The following is an 11650-nucleotide window of genomic DNA, read 5'->3' as shown; positions in this document are numbered from 1 at the left end:
ATGATGTGCTGGAAATTTTCATCTGTGTGTGTGTGTGTGTGTGTGTGTGTTTGGTGTCCTTTGCATCACTGTGCACACACAGAAATGGTAAGAGATGATCCTACTGGCTCCACACCTCCAACTTCCTGTTATCAAATAACCAGACACTTCAGCACATCAAGCATGACAAACCATGTGAGCAGGTGCAGGGCCAGAGAGAGAGAGAGAGAGAGAGAGAGAGAGAGAGAGAGAGAACAGAGAAACAAGAGAGCTTGCTGGAGAAACAGATAGTCCTCGATAAGGGGAGATGAGGGGAGATAGAAGGCTATGGAGCGTGGTAAATGTTACACTCCATCACGGACCATGGGGAGGTCAGTGTGAAGATTTCGACTGTTTCCATGACAACAGGCGGCCCTGCCAGTTAAAGTAAGTGGAATTTAACATGGGGGCTGCCACTTTGCCCCATGCTGTCAATGAGCGAGCAGTGGATGACACACACACACACACACACACACACACACACACACACACACACACACACACACACACACACACACACATACACACACACATTGACATGGGCACTTTTGCCCCAGTTTAATTCACCTCATCACAACCCATGGCTGTGGACAGGTCATCATGTCCTGCTCCATATGTGGGACTCTAAATTGTATCAAAATACATTATTCAGAGGGTGGCATATTAAGTGCCTACACCAAAACCATTTGCAACCACCCCTAAAAAAAATAACCCCGCTGATCTTAAGATGCTGCACACACACAGTTATAGTGAAAAGGCGGAAAGCAAACATGTAGTATGAATCTTAGCCAGACACCCCTGTTTTTCCATACCATGTGGTTTAGCTCACATCTTAACACTACAAGCCTTATGAAAGATCTGAGCTTCTCTCTCTCTCTCTCTCTCTCTCTCTCTCTCTCTCTCTCTCTCTCTCTCTCTCTCTCTCTCTCTCTCTCTCTCTCTCTCTCTCTCACCAGGCTGCCAGCAGCTGGGAGCCCTCCAGCAGACACCCCAAGCAAAATGTTATTCCAGCTTGTTAGCGTTTGATGTCGGGGTGCGGCGCACTGCAGAAGCTGCCGACGTGTGGTTTCTGGTCCGCAAGCTCTTTGCGCTCCCTCAAATATACGTCGTCTCACTTTCCCAGCCAGGATATATCACTGCCATTCAAGCAACGACTGTCACGCTAAGATAACGGCAGCAGGCTGCGAGAGGTGGGGGTGGGCCTTTTCAAATAGTCCTGCGGCTGTGTGTGTGTGTGTGTGTGTGTGTGTGTGTGTGTGTGTGTGTGTGTGTGTGTGAGACAAACTGTGAGTACATGTTGCACAATGTTTTCTGCATTTCCTTCTCCCAGGCCTGCTCTGGAGACACAACTTCCTTTACACTGCGGCCTCAAGAACTGGAATCTGCTTCCTTAACCTCGTTACGTTCTGTTAAACTCACGGCTTCCACACATGCCGCATCGCAGCTTGATACCAACGCGGGCCTCTCCGACTCGCAATCTGGCCCGCAGAAACACGGAGTCCTGAGAATGGCCAGACCGTGTGTGACATGCCACATGAGCATGCACGTGAACTAGCGTTAGCGCCGTGAGCGTCTAAGGTGCGTCTGTTACAATGCCAGGTGCGACCCATGTTCATATTCACTATCATGTTTTCTGACGACGTGCTTAATTCAGGGAAGAGCCAGGTGACTGACCCTCTCCAACGCATGCAGGCACTGCTATGACAGCTTGTATGGGCATGACAACAAACCTTTATTAGCTTTTGTAGATGCAGAGAAGCTCACAGAGACATGTTGCATGTACACATGAATTAACAGGGTTCCATCTATTTATAATCATATGGCAGTTTGCTGACTACACTCTGACTAAAACAGTGCTTTTTCACAGGTTAATATATAATAAATGCAGTTAATTCAGTAGATGACGGCACCATAGACAAACGCAACAGAAGAAGTTCCAGAAGACCTATTAATAATGTAGTTCCTGGGTCCGTGGCAGCAAAATGAAAACCAATAAATTTGTTTAAAAAAAAAACTACAAAAATAATTTTCTGTGACTGCTTCATTGCATGACCAGTCCACAGTGAGTAAAGAAAGATGGTAATGGAGCCATAACTAAGGGTGACAATTATAATGTGGTCAGGAGGGCGGCGGTGTAGAGTAAATTAACTGGACGAGATGGGGTTTGTAATGCTGGGGTTTGTAAAAAAAAAAAAAAAACCACAGCAGAAGTCAAAAGATGGAGATTACGGGTTCTCTAGATCTTCTGGGCTGTTCAGCCTGACTCTGATCAAGTATCTTCGAGAAACAGAACCCAACCTCTCCTTCAGGACGAGCTGCACCACCTCTGCTTTCTCTTCCACCTCCCTACGTACCCACAATCCCCTACCTTTGCTCCCAGGGTCAGTGACTGACCCTGCCCCTCTCTGCAGTGCTCCTCGGGGAGTGGCTGGGCAGGACAGGCTATTGTTCAGTCCGACTCTCAGCAGTAGCGGGGCTGTTTGTCAGGCTGTTGGCAGGCGCAGTGGGACTCCCCTGGTCTCTAATAGAGCATGGCATTAGGACAGCTCCTCCACACCTGACCCTGGCCCGCCCCTCTTCGCCATGGATCCTTTCAACACCGTCCACCTCCCCGCCTCCCTTCCGCCCAGGACCTGCGAGATGGGCGAAGACGTCCCTTCCTGTCAGAGAGGCAAGATATTTCCCCATGCGTGGAGTCACCGGGTTGATGAGTGGCCTCTCCTCTGTTCCCGCTGAGGAATTCAGTCGGGTCTCCGTTGCAACAGATGCCGGGCCTGTGGGCAAGCAGCCAGTGGAGCGTGGGAGGACAGAAAAAGAGAGAGAAAGAGAGAAAGAGAGAGAGAGCTCTATTTACTGCCATATGCCACCCAGGGCCTGTTAGCATCATAAGAGGATTCCACCATGTCTCACAAATGACCTTTCTTTGATCCATCTCCAGCTCCCCTTCAGACACCAAACACATTATTCAAAAAGAACAGGCCCGTGCTGCCGTGTCTCAAACCATTCAATATTCCTGTTCCGTTACCCATTACAGCTCTGTCTAGATGTAATAATCTTGACAGAAAAATGGTGCCAATTAAGGGCCTAGCATGACTGAAATCTTCATCGTACACCATGTGCCCAGTGGTAAATTAAAGTCAGGCCCTCCAGTTACTGTTTTGGCTTCGAGCTAATGCTTCCCAGCCTTGTAGACGTTAAGGCATGTTTAGAGCTTGAGAGCTAATCTCATTAGTTACACATTACATTGGTAATGAGCCTTATGATTCTGATTCGTGCTCATGGACGCGGCTCGGCGACACGAAGCGAGTCCGTTCGCCACACCGTCGCAGCCATAACCGCCGTAACGGAGATAGCGCCGAAACAGGCCCCACTGGGCCAGGTGAAGGTGAGGCGCCACGTCTTACGGCTTTGATCTGGAGGTCATGAAAGACAGCCGGTGACATCCGCCGCATGAAAACCCAGTGATGAGGATTTAATGATATCCAGCTACTGTGGCTATTGATAGCCAAGAGTCAATGGCCTGTGCTGTCAGTGCTTCTCTTAGATACACGAGCAGCTTAGCAGGGCCTTTGCGAGATGAAAACATCAGAGATCAATAGGACACAGGGGAGAATCAATAATCTGCCCAGTGCCCTGTGGCTTTCCGAGGGTAGTCTCCCTCTCTGTCTCGCCTCTCTCCTTTTTTTTATTGCACTCAAAGCGTTGTCAGCATACCATTAACTGCACTCATAAAACATGCATCAGGGCTTCGTCACAGGCGTGGTATGCTAATGTGCGGCTGCTAATGAATATGAATGCTCCCCTCATAAACGGAGCCTCTGTTTCATTACACGCTCGTCACTCCTGGCTGGGTCTCGAGAAGGCGTGCGAGCAGGCTATGTAAATCAACGCTTTAGCTGTGCAAAGCGTGCCACCGTTTATGCTCCAAACATTCTATAGCATGCACATAAACCACCCTCCCTGCGGCGCTTTACAGCTAGCTTTGCATAATCAGGAGCTCATCGCGGATTTTCGACGAGCACTGTTAAAATAACATTGTCCTACGGCTGGGGCCGTCAGCGGTAATTAATGCGCACGTATGTGGTCAGGCACCCATTTGGCAGTCGAACTCTGGACCATCTCTGGAACATCCAGGCCCGAGGGGCCGATGTAGTGAGGCTGGAGGTCGAGCATCAGCACTTCAGCAGTCCCTCAGACGCCTCTCTGCACACGCGTCTGCAAAGAGGGGGAGATTAATTACTGTTATTGGGAGAAGTGAAGGAGAGAATTGCAACATAATTGTGTTAACCTCTAGACCCACACCTTGGCTTTTAACAAGATAAATCCATGGCAAGAAGAAAGATTGCTATTAAGACGATTGCTCTGTATCCTTGACAGTCTCTGTCAAGCAAATTGATCCAATTATCCATTCATAATTAATTCTATTGAACTCAAGGCCTCCCTTTGATCACCGAGAACGTGGGACTATATTTTAAATCTGCTTCCAGCGAAAGGAACAATGAATAGCCAGAATCTTTCGAAATCTGTACAGTGGTCTTAAGACGCACAGTGCGTTCAGCTTGACTCCTCCAACCTTGGGTTTTTATGCTGCATGCATAGTTCTCTGCAGCAGTCGTCAGCAGAGCCTTGTGCCCTGTACACCTGCTGCTGGAACAGGTGCTGCGAGAGAAAGTGGAGTAGAGGTCAAAGGGCGCACGAAGGCTCCCGCCACTGAAAATGTGGAGTGATATTATAATCTCAGCATGATGGACGAGAGCTAATATAAAAACAAAGCTTATGCAGTACCCCACAAGCTTATGCAGTACCCCACAAGAAAAAATGAGAATTTTATACATATATTGTTAACAGGTTATTAAGTAGTTCACCAGCTAATAGCCAGATATTTTTTACCAGCGGGCCTGTCATGGAGCTCCGCTCGGCGGAGCCATCGGGATCGCTCCGCCTTCTCTCCTGTTGCTTTGCCCGAGGAGCCGCTTGCCCGCCAGAAATGTTAAACATTCAACAGAAATTAAACGCACAAATACCAAAGTGCAGCAGCCAGCCATTCTGCAGACGCCGCCCGAGGCCCTTCGGTGGTTATTACAAAATTTAACATCTTGCCATCGCCTCAGAGACGAGCCGGATAGCCGTCTCTCTTATTAGGGCTGTTTGTGCTGATTGGAGGGCTCACCGCCACCCCGATGAGCTCACTGCCTTTTGTCCCCCGTGCTGAAATATTCATAGAATTTTTCATTATTTTAGCATTTGAATGCAACGGCACCGCCGCCTTGTTAGGAAGGAATCAGATGCAAAATGAGAAATGTTTCTCTCTGCTGCGAGCGTCTCGTGAGTCAGCGGCCACCCACCAGCGCAGGAGACAAGTGCAACGGAATGAGAGAGGAGCAATTATCTGGCTCAGCGGCGAGCAGACCAAGAGACAAGTGCTATTCCCCCCAAACAAGAGAGCATAGCCTGCCTCCGTTCATCCTGCCTCTGTTTGATCTGCCTCTGCTTGTTCAGCCTTCACTCGTCCTGCCTCCAATCAATCTGCCTCTGCTTCATCTGCCTCCGCTCTTCCTGCCTACACTTGGCCTGCCTCTTCCCGTCCTGCCTCCACTCGATCTGCCTCCGTTCGATCCGTCTCCACTCGGTCTGTGCTGCAGCCCGCGTTCCCTGTGCCAAAGCACTAACGATGAGTAACTCCTAATAATTGTTTATGTTGTTTTCCTAGTTTCCAACTACACCTGACAATTTGAGATTTACTGCATGTTGCTGTAGCAACATCATCGCAATACCACTAATAATACTCAAAGTTATATGTTGGGACTACTGTTTACTTATTAATTACAAAGTTCTAATACTCCCACTCAGCAGATGTTTATTATTGTAGCAAAATGACATAGGTGTGTTAGCGAGGCACTGAATGTTCTTTTTGTTTTTACACTTCACACACTCACACACACACACACACACACACACACACACACACACACACACACACACACACACACACTCAGTCTGATCTCTGTACTGTACCATCCAGAGCGGAGAAAAGGCTGGAGGCCTGCCGCCCAACCACAGCAGCTCTTTGTCTGCAGGCTGCTCCAGAGTCCTCTGAGCACCAGTGCCGGTCCCAGCCTGGCTCATTATCCACGTCCGGATCAGCTCCCCTCCCCGAGGCCTGCCACTGTTCCGCTCAGTCTCCTCCCTCCTGGCCGGAGGCCAGTTCCCAAAGCCCAGCCTCGTGCCATCACACTCCGGACTGGACGACATCAATCTCTGCTTGATTGACAGCACAGGGATGTATAATGCTGGTACTGTAAATATGCAGTACAGGGCCGGCTGGGACCTACACCTGAATGCCCAGCCTGAGCCCAGTCTGGTTATGCTATCTAGATCTGTGAATTACTGTCCACCACATGCACTTCTTACAGGTTAATATTTTATGCTGTGTGGATTTAGACACCTTAAGCTAACAGGGAAGAGGGGGAGAGAAGGATGGCTATGAATTATTATTGCAGCTGAGAGGAGAGTTCAAAGGGAGCACCACTTTGTCACAGCAGAGTGTGTTTGCAAGTAACATTAAAGGGAAAGGACAGCTCCCACAGGCCCTTAAAAGCAGAGTTGGGGAAACATGCGTTCGCTCAAATACAACTGCTCCAAATCAAAGTTGACAAGCTGAGAAAGCGCTCAGATCTTAAGGGGCCGGACCTCCCCCGGTGGCGGAGCATGCTTGAGTGCTAACAAAAACAGCACTTCAACTGTCAGGGGTGGCCGTGCGAGCGCAGATTAAGCTTCTGAACTAAAAGGGATTTCCAGCAGATAATCCCCACTGATAGGGTCATTTAGTATACACACCGAGTTAGGACAGACCAACTCTGATGTGCGTTTGGAAAACCGGCCACATCGGTGACTGCGGTGTGGCCTCAAATTCAGTCGAGTGTGCTTAACAGGAGGCTGTCACACATTCATCCAGATTGAAGGGTAGGGGCTGGAGCGTGAGTGGCTGGTCTGAGTGCGCACAAATCTCTATGGAGCAGACACGAACACGCATCCGCCGCAATGCTAATTCACTTGTCCCGGACCCCTCTTATCGACTTGCCCTCGGCAGGAGGTCACTTGCGCACGCCAGGCTACAAGGGCCTATCCAGGAGTTGATAATGCGCGCTTGTGCACGAGCCCCTCCCTGACAGCTGTCACTCAAGCACCCTCCACGGCTGATTTGATTGCTGTGCCTTTGACCCACCCAACCCCCCATCCAACCTCTCCTCGGGGCGGGAGGTGGGCTGTAGCTCAGTGCTGGCTCCGCACCGCCACATGCCTCTTAAAGGAGCCTCGCGCCGGCCACTCGAGGAGATGCAAATGGATTATTACGTAACCGTTTTTCATCGCCACTTCAGACGAGGAGCAAACGCAAACGAGTCCAGGCCCACGGCAGCGAGCAGAGGTAAGCAGCGCGCGATGCGCCCACCTCCGGGCGATCCAGCCGTGATTGCCGCTCAATGAGGTCCTCGGCAATGCTGAAAGGGGACAGACTGGGCTCCCAGCAGCATGGAATCTGAGGCCAGAGGACCGCCGCCAGGGGCTTCTCCACGCACTGCTGTCCAATTTCTCAGGACACCACAGAGCTGTCAGGAGTTCCTCAGCAGCACCCGTCTCCTCCAAAGGTGGCATGCTGATCGGCACGTGAGTGTGTGTTCCAAGGAAAACTGACATGAGCAAAAGCAGGATTAGTTGAGAACTTTGTTTGACCTGGGGTCATGCAATCCCTGGTCCCATATAATTAGCTGGATTCACAGAAATAGATTAACAAGGAAAATTATTCTGATTCTGATGATCTGGAGTTGACCCCAAAGCAACTTTTTTTTTCACCATTTTTTAGTACACATCCCTGGAGTAAATGTGCCAAACTAGCTTGAACATTTCTCTAAAAACACCACTTTCTGAAGTCAGAACCAGGAGCACAATGATATCTAACCTTTAACTCCATGAAGTTATCAAGTCAAAAATCAACCAGGCACTTTCTGCTGACGACGCCACAGAAACACAAACTGGTGTGGTGAAGTCGACATGTGTATTAAAAAATAAGAAAAGGTTTTATTTAGCAAAGTTCCTCAAAGATTAACAGAATTTAATATTTCATGGGGGACAGTTTGCAGACCCTGGCCAAATCTGGAAACTAATGAGTTGGAACATGAATCTGAGAAGAGCTGTTCCTAGTAGCCAGTGAGGGGCCCATTAGTGCCAGTCTATGGGGCTTTGCCCAAGGCCCATGAAAGAAGCAGAGCTGTGTGCAAGCGTAGCGTGTAAACAGGCCTTTAATCAGGAAATTGTTTGGGGAGAGCCTCTTTTTAATCCATGATTATAACAGCAGATCAGTGCGATTCCTGCTTCAAGCTGGGTCCGAGATAAAAAGGAGGATTTGCATTAAATATTCATAAGTGAGTGCTTTGTAATGGCTCTCTGTGCCAGGCTGATGCACAGGCATTATTATGGCATTCTGTTCACACAGCCAGAGTTGAACCATGCAGCAGGAAAGCAACTGACTTGCTGGACTGTTTTAATTACATTGCACCACAGATCTTTGGGTAGGCCTGAATTCATGAGTGGCTTCCTTTGTTTCTAAAAAAGAAAAAGAAAAAAAAAGGTGCTTACATAAGGCAAACTGTACAGTTTGTCTAAGTATGATAGAAAACTACTATGTTCTTTTTGTACTTCAAGCTAACAAGCTGTACAATGCAAGCAATGGCAAAACTGAATTTGATCTAAAAATAGCAGTGTACCCAAATATTCTGACAAAAAAAAAAAGGGGGGGGGGGGCAAAATCATGCCAATGCTATTTGTATGAATATTCTAGAACATTCCTTTAGTGAGTGATAAAAGAGTCAAATCACCTACCTTTCCCCACAGAAACAGCTGTTAAAGGCCAGGTTGGGTGTATGTGAACAGAAGTCCTATTTACCACATACTGTTACTCATCTCAGACACTTCAATGATTGGGCCTTTAATGACTAATTAACCACAGTAATGGGTTTCCTCGTGAGGTAGCACTCAACAGCAATGCTGCACACACAAATAAAGCCTCAACAGGTCCATGGCACCAGGTGTGTGTTCGAAACGGAGCACTTTAAAAGTCAGCCTACCATACCACACCTATAATGGCTCAAACTTTGCCTTTAAAAACAAAAGCCTTTTTGAGGCATTTACATGAGACATGATAAAAGACATCTTTAATGACTCAACTAAATCTTCTGTAATTAATTTTGCGTAACAGATGTTCTCATTAAATTAAATGGCAGTTTAAACGACTTTAATCAAGTTTCAATGTTCAGTCTAAGTGAATTATGTGCTAAGCGTTTGTGATTGTAAATCACTCATTTTAACTGCTGAAAGCTTGTCAGTAAAATTATTCAGATAAATATGTCCCCGGCACTCGGAACCATGACTTCATGTCCCCGATCACGGAATCAAAAATGTTTTTGTATTGCCTTCCAAAATAAAATGGTGCAGGTCATTTTGGTAAAGCCTGCTGAGCAAGGGAGCTAACACTTATAGTCTCTAATACAATCCACTTTAATCTTTTCAATGTTTGATTGTATTTGCTTGAGAGCAAATGCAACAAGTACATAATTACCAGACTAATTAAGCTGCCAAAACACAAGCACACTGCAAGAGCACCTTCGGAACAGTGAGTGCATGATTCATTAGCATCTGCTGTAAGCTTATTAATCATCTAACAGCCAATTAGTGCACTGTTGCTGTTTGCCGAGGATATGTAAATAAATTCCTGGGTTAATTTCTTCCTCTGATAATAAAGGGAACATTATGAAAATTAGCTGTGTGACTATGTAAATGATCTACATCGTTAATTGCGTAGCCGCTTATAGATTTTTTTTATTAATTTTTTTTTTTTTTTGCACCAAGGACCAGAGTCACGATGCAACAAAACATTTTCCCAGGCTGTTAGGGAAATGAGATGGGCAGCCTCCAACTCCCGTGAGACGTGAGCAGGCCCCAATATTGACACTTAACCACCTCTCACTCTGCCTGGAAACGAGAATAATACTGGTGCCTGGCAGCAAGCCAGCGGGGGTGGAGGGTACACACAGGCAAAAGCAATCATCTGCAAATAGTAGGTGGGACACACATATAAAGACTCATTGACAGACTGGTACCTTATATGGCGAAATAAATGACCTGTGTCGCAATCTGAAGTGATTAATAACAATTAGTGACGGGCAACAAAACCTCTTCCCATTAGCAAAATATTTGTCAAACGACCAATACAGAACCCAAACATTCACTAGGCGATGCACACTGTTATGAACTACTTAATATAACCCAATATATATTATGTACATAGCGCAAAATCCGTTACATATATAATAAAGTTTGTGCGATATAATTAAATTTGGTCTAGTTTTTCCTGATTATCTTTTTTTTTTAAAGCATGTGCTACTTCCTGAGGGTTTACCCAGTTATCATCATATGGAACACCCGATTTAGCAACTCACCAGCCTTCGTCTTACGAAGGGCCTTTAGTGGAAGCCTGAACACCAAGTGCCGGCAGCATCATTCCGTACGCGATAGGGCACAGGATTCCACTGCTGCTCCTTTGCTGTCGTCGAGACTACACCTCTATATGTTCCCAACCGCTGGACACAGAGCATTAGAGCAGAGACTCAGGAGGAATAAAAATTTGAAATAAATCACCATTCTAGAAACATTAGAAAATTGGACACATTTACTAGACTTAGAAAAAAGACGGCATTTGCAGGCCTGCTGTTTCCACCATTTGATTTCACAAACACAAAAGATCACATTAAACATCATATTAAAAGCTTGTATAATTAACAACTTTGCTTATGCTCACAGATGCAACCAGGACTGCCTAATAAACAAAGAGGAAAATATATTTTGCAGTCTGGTTCTGTACATAGTCAACAGTAGATGACTTGTGGATATTAGGAAGACACATGAAGACACTACTGAGAATAGTAGAGTATCTTATGAATGAACAAATTTAGTCATCTTCACTCATATGCCTTCATGGTAAACCACTAACCCCTCTGATCACAAAACACTATACACACACACACACACACACACACACACACACACACACACACACACACACACACACACACACACACACAAGCAGCCTGATAAGATGTTTAATATCAAGACATAATGCAGGCTAGCCCTAACCACTACAGAAGAGCTCCTCCAAGAAGCAACAGACCAAAATCCAAACACCTTTAGACATTTTTTCCTCACATATTCACAGAATAAAAGAAGTGGGTCTGGCAATAAGAATAAGGTTAAAACACATAAAAGGAAAAACTGAACATTAGAAACAGATGAAAACCCAAACTTAAAAAATAAGAAAACTGGTTTGACCAGAACTGCAAAAAATTGCTGAATTTTGGGTTCAACTTGAGACGAGCTGTAAAGCTGGTAAAAATAAATCTGTAACTAAAGCTGTAAATAAAGGTACACTCTGAAAAGAATTGGGAAAAGTAAGAGAATGAGGAATTGGAGTTCCATATTGTGAATATATGGATGAGTCATTTTCGAGTAAGTACACAGTTTACACAGTAACGCAGTTTCTGAGTAAGTAGAGTGAGACTCAAATTCACATTAAACACCACAT

At 46.3% G+C, this 11650-nt stretch overlaps 1 long non-coding RNA gene across 1 annotated transcript; it reads left to right on the top strand.

The window, feature by feature from the left end:
- Nucleotides 1-287: 287 nt before the first annotated feature.
- Nucleotides 288-1986, top strand: LOC113585080. Its single transcript, XR_004775947.1, has 4 exons — nucleotides 288-405; nucleotides 975-1208; nucleotides 1349-1596; nucleotides 1886-1986. It is a non-coding gene; the product is annotated as an uncharacterized LOC113585080 (long non-coding RNA).
- Nucleotides 1987-11650: the final 9664 nt, after the last annotated feature.

Source organism: Electrophorus electricus, chromosome 4 (genome assembly GCF_013358815.1).
Source record: "Electrophorus electricus isolate fEleEle1 chromosome 4, fEleEle1.pri, whole genome shotgun sequence".
In the NCBI taxonomy this organism is placed as follows: Eukaryota; Metazoa; Chordata; class Actinopteri; order Gymnotiformes; family Gymnotidae; genus Electrophorus; species Electrophorus electricus.
The sequence above is the reverse complement of the archived record's forward strand: the minus strand, read 5'-3'. Positions and strand labels throughout refer to the sequence as shown.